We start from the raw sequence: 6128 nt of genomic DNA on the forward strand, positions 1-6128 counted from the left end.
GAGGGAGGTCTGGGCCTCCCTTCTGAAGCTGCTGCCCCCGCGACCCGACCCCGGATAGGCGGAAGAAAATGGATGGATGGATGGATGGATTTATGAAAAATCCATAAAAACCTTCAAAAGGAACAGATAAAGCCAACGTCTTCAACATCAGGATGCAAGTTTTTATAATGTAAATTTAGGAGAGGTTAAGCTTCAACAAGTTGAATAGTGACAGGGCTGTTTTTAATAAATAATAGCTGTGAATAAAAACCTAAAGCAAACCTAATAGACCTGTCAGAAGGTGATTTCCGACATCCTGCATTGTTATATTTGTTAAACTAGCGGTTGCATAAATGACCCCCGCATGTACACAAAGCATCAATGCACCAGAACATATTTATTGTTTGTTTGTTTGTTTGTTTGTTTGTTTGTTTGGTTTTTTTTTTTTGGCTCATTGGTAGGCCTAAGGATAGTCTTCATCAGAGCTAAACAACAAAAAATCTGAAGCTCCTATGTTGAAGAGTTTTTGAGTTATAAGTACAGTATTTTTATGTGTCCAGACACCCACTTTTCAGGTGGAGCCCCCTCCTCAAATATGGGGTCTCTCATAAAACCGTTGGCTGGCACAGTGTAGGTCAGATATATCTACATTCCTGCCAAATTTCATGTGCATGTGCAGCCATTTCCGTGCTACTGTTGATCAAAAATCACCAAAAAGATAAACAAAAATGACCCACTTCACGTACGGGGGTCATAATGACCTGTTTAACACAACACAACAAATCCCCTGAATTTATCTTCTGGCTTTTGGTTTTTGTGCCACCTCAGGATTTTCAATGATCACCAGAAAAAAAATGTTTTTTTTTTTTTTTGTTGTTGGAAATACTCCACATGCCATTTTTTGAAGAGAGATGGAATAAAACTATTGGCATGTTTGACCATAAATACATAATTAGACCTGACCTAGAAGTTAGCTGTGTCCTCTCATTGAGAAAACTAAAAACTAGGAACAGCAACTTTAATGTTATATTAAAGTCCTTCATTTCCAGCCATCAACCAAAAACCATCACATTTATTGTAGTAGACTAGTCTACGGAAGCCCGTTTCTGCCACTAAAAAGAAATAATAGACTTTCTGGATGGTTTCCTCGGTTCCTCATTCAGGACATGGTTTTGCTGCACAAATTATAATATACAATAGCATTGTTTTATATTGACAATTTCTTACACAATGAAATAGCCGATTTACAAAACAGCATGAAGTTAGAGACTGTTCTGTTTTTTGTTGCTAAGTTCTGGTTTGGTTTTGTTGGACCTCTGTTACTTTAAAGGTCATGTTATTTTCATTCCTGTTTGAAAATCCGATATTTTTATTTTGTTTTGTCTTCCTGTCTCAGTGTCAAACCATACAGATTCAATCAGAAAATAATCGTTTAACTTAATATCTTTTAGCAAACACAAAATGGCCATAGCAGTCAATTTTACAGATGTGTTAAATTTGATTTGATAAAAAGCTGAGTGACTCTCAACACTCTGTGCCAGAACTTCTGAGATCTTATAAAATTGCATGATGTCATTTACAAGGTTTGGCCAAAAATGGTGATATAATGTCTTTTTACAATGACTTGGCTGATATTTATTTTATATCAAATGACAAAATTAGAATTTGTTTGTGAAATTACTGACACCAAAAACAGAACCACAGCCTCCACCTGTGTAAATCAACACAGCAGACAACTGGGGATGAATTAGTTTTGGTGCTTATTGCTCCTTTACAGTTCATTTACACGCAAAAATAATAATAATAAAAATAAAATCGGTTCAACATTAAACAACGAGAAATATGGATTTTCAGAGGCAAGGCTTTTTTCCACGAGTGCTTCATCTGCCATCATTAACAAGAGCGTGTCGGGTGTTTGACAGCTGAGAAAACACAACGCTGCGCTCAAGGATATCAATAGAATCTAGATGAATACCTGCATCTTCCTGCTGAGGAATCGGAGGATTTAGGCGGTGATGAAAGCTTGTCAGCACACAAAGGTCCTGTTGTGCACCACTGAGCGCACAAAGTTAAGATGTGAAGGGACAGACCTTTACTGCGGCGAAAATGTAGAAATGTTGGTGGCGGGGTGCAAGTAATGGAGTTAAACTTCATAGAGCTACTTCAGCTCTACTCATCCAGTTATTTCAGTTCAGGCAGGAAAAGCTACCAAAATATTGAAGAAAACCCAAATAATGAAGTACAACTCAATATTTCTGTGTGGTTAAGTTATGACGTCATACTGCTACTGAAATATTTCATATCTAAACGTCTTCTGATCCTTATTTATTTACACATCATTATCCAAAGATCAAGAGTTGTTTGTTTTGTTATGTTCAGATGACAAAGTTTGCTTTATTAGGAGAACAAGTGCGTTTATCTTGTTGAAACATGACACAATATTAACCTGATGTCTTTACAAACCAAGTTGTCATTAGATAAGGAGGTTATGGTGGATAATTCAAACATCAGTGATTGGTACACTGATTACATTTAAGCTTTTTACCCATCCTGACGGGACCACTGGAGGAGGATCCAAATCACAACACAAAGACACGACATAAATGTGACACGCTGCTGTCGTAAAGTCCTTAAACCGGGTAATACTTTTCAGGGAAAAAAACACAAAGTTTAACCATCGCAGACCTTTTCAGATCCTATCTTTGCATGTTGATGTAAAGGAATGTGAGCGCCATAAAATGAAACTATTTCAGTTTCTTTTGTCTACAGGAAGGTGTCATTTTATCACCATAAAGAGATAATTAGTGAATTTGGGCTTAAAGCATTAAAGCATGGATTCTTGATCAGAATTATTTAAAAGGCATCAGCGGGTCTCAATCTGATACTTGCATTATTTTGCTTTTTTAGAGCACAGGCTTACAGAATACATACAATAAATACATAAAATCAATGTTCTTGTGCTGATATAGCAGTTCAACCTATGTTCATTTTCTAAATGCTTTCAGCTAGCTTTTTGCTACATTTTGCTTTCAGCTAGTGTGTTTTTTCCTTTTTCTATGGATGTGTAATCACTCCATATCTCCATTTCAGAGCTGACAGAAGATAATCTGAAGTTAAACACCAATAATGTTTGTTAAAATGTTTATTAACGTAAAAAAAAATCCTCCTCTGACTATAACAAAAATGACTGTATTCTGTTGCGCTCCTGGGCATCTCCAACGCCAAGCACCTGAAATAATCAGAACACCCAAACAAAGGTTGTGGAGAAGGCTCACAGGAGGATGTGTGCTCTAAACATCTCTGTGAAATCATTGTCCAGTTCGACTGAGCCACCACTGAATATGTCCTGCTGCTTCCATTTCAGTGTTTTACCCTGGCTCCACTGATCACACTGAACATCCTTGACTGCATCATCAAGCTGGGCAGTAAACTGGAAAACGTCAGCAGCTGATGGATCTGCACAGTTCCAGAGTCGTGAGACGGGCTTGGAGGATAGCAGAAGATACAACAACTTTTTAAAAAACAGCCCTCTGATATCAGAACAAAAACTAACATACAAAACAACTAATTCCCCATTTCTGTCTCCCTTCTTCATAACTTCTTCTGCACTGCAACCAGTGTCCTGTGCAAAATAAGTGTGACTCATTTTAAAGTCTTGCTTCTTCTGCAGTGTTTTGCTTCTTTTGGCTTTAACGACTCAGCTTCAGCTTCTTCATCAAATCTTAGCTGTCATTTAGCACGCATCTTGTGAACAGGCAATTTTTCCAGCTCACAGCCTGTCCACATAACTCCACTTCACAATCTGCAAAGGAAGTTTTAGGAGTTGGTCGTTCTTCGAATGACATCCGTCTGTCGGCCGGGTTGCGTGCGGTTTAGCGCCCACACACAGATCGAAATGAAGAAGGACAGCAGAAGGCCTTTTTTTTTTTACTTCATGGGAACCACTTTTTCAAAGCCGCAAGTGTAGAAACAACACAGCTCGTCTGCTGAGCTCCTCTCTCTCTGCCTCGGTGTCAGAAAGCAGACAAAGGCAGACTGAAATGAATCCACGTTAATGAAGTAGAACAAAATAAGAATGGCGCTCGACTTCTGCAGCCATCCTAACGTGCAATTCCATTGTGCAAGCCGGGGATCCTTTTAGGTGCAGGCATGGGTAAAAACACTCATGTGCAGCCGCCTGGTGTTTCTGTGCAGGCTGAGACATATACGAGGTGTTGACACACGGATCCTAACAGAACACAGATTGCCTGACATTTGCAACGAGGCATGACTTTTAATTGTGAGCTGTGTTACAGTGCAGGAGCGAGGCACTGTTGCCTCCAAGTGAGGAGTGAGTCAGACCGGGTGAGTCATTTCTCGTACAAAACAAAAACTAAATTGACACCAAACTGTGACAGAAAACAAAGATGCTTTATCTTCAGATCAAACCAACAGACTGTTAAAGCCCAACTGTAAAATAAAGTGGTGGATTTTCATCCTGTTTGAGGTGTTTCTGTTCCTCTGCTCTCCCTCCAGCGTTATTATTACATGTTGATTTTTCCTGTGCTGGTTTATTTGCACTAACAGAAGCTGATTGGATTGTCAATATGGATTCGTAGAATCGTCAACTCTTCTGCTTTCAGTTCAAAGAAGCCCAAATACAATCAAGCAGCTTCAGTGGGTGTGGACTTCTTAAACTGTGTATTTGTGAGTTTGACTATTTCAATAATGTAAGCAGAATTTTCTAACATTTCCATTTACGTCCTTTGCAGCAGCATGTTTTTTTTTTTTTTCAGGTTCAAGCGACTGAAAGTGGAAAGATTCCAGCAGATAAAAGTGAGGCGGTGGAATGAATGGCATGTGTTAAAAGTATCTCCAATAAAAAAATATTAAACAAACAAGGTGGAGAATGATGGTGCTCATCTTTACAAAGCCAGTTAAAGTCACATAACTGTTTTAGTCAGTTTTAGAACAACATTTATGAAGAAAAACAAAGCAACTGTATAGATTGTACTTTTTAATTTAAAAAAAAAAAATATATATATATATATATATATATTGTTGACCTGAGGTCTGCCATGACCTGTAATGAAACCCAGTTTGCGAAAGTCAACGTTTATGAAAATGTGTTTGTAAAAATGTTGGAAAATTAAAAACTTTGCACAAAAGAGTCATAATTTATTTCAAGGGCACCAGAGCTGTATTTTGACACTTTGTTTAGGGTGATGTTTAAGATGTATCCAGATTTAAAAAATCATGCAGATGATGAATCTTAATTCATTTTTAAAATGATCTAAATCTGCTTAACTTGATTTCTAAAGAGTATCCAGTAGACTAAAATATAAATGTGGCTGCCAGAGTGGGCACACAATCTACAGCTTGTGTGTGCAAACAAAATTGACTGTAATTTAAAAAAATAAAATGTGGTCAAACAAAACACAGCTGCATCATTGACATAAATAAAGTTATCGTATATCTTGATTAGTAAGATCATTTAGTTGCAAACACTCATCAGTGAGACTGCGGTAAAACATCTGTATTTTCACACAGTTTTGAATCACCAGCTGGTTTCCAATGACTGCAACACAGTGGGATACTCCCAACAATTATTTGTGCGTTGAATGTTTGAGTATCACCCTGTTCTGCTGTTATATGTGATGTGTTTTAGGCCCAACATGCCATAAAGACCCATTAAGACTGAGTTTTTATTGGGTTAAATATCAAAACATGGGCAGATGACATGACTTCTCAGATAAAACCACAATAATCCAAATTGTCATTTATATTTAACTCTGATTTTTCTAGTTCAGTCCATGAAATCAGTTTATTTATTTATTTCTATTAATTTTTTTACGTTGCACAATGGATGCATTTCAATATGTCAGTAGAGCAACATTCAGGAGGGTCTCGGGCAAACACAGGATGATTTAACGGCAGGCTCCCGGGGAAGTGCGCTGCTTCAGTTATGTAAACTGGCCCTGGTTTGGAGCAACTCAACCGTCAGAACTTTGCATCCCCACCAAGCCCCTGCAGCTGCTAATGCAAACAAGATGCCGTCACTTTCTCAACAGTGGCCTGACTGGGTCTTACACACACACACACACACACACTCTCACACACACACACACACACACACACACACACACACACACACACACACACACACACAC

This window comes from Austrofundulus limnaeus, unplaced genomic scaffold (assembly GCF_001266775.1).
Source record: "Austrofundulus limnaeus strain Quisiro unplaced genomic scaffold, Austrofundulus_limnaeus-1.0 Scaffold44, whole genome shotgun sequence".
Classification (NCBI taxonomy): domain Eukaryota; kingdom Metazoa; phylum Chordata; class Actinopteri; order Cyprinodontiformes; family Rivulidae; genus Austrofundulus; species Austrofundulus limnaeus.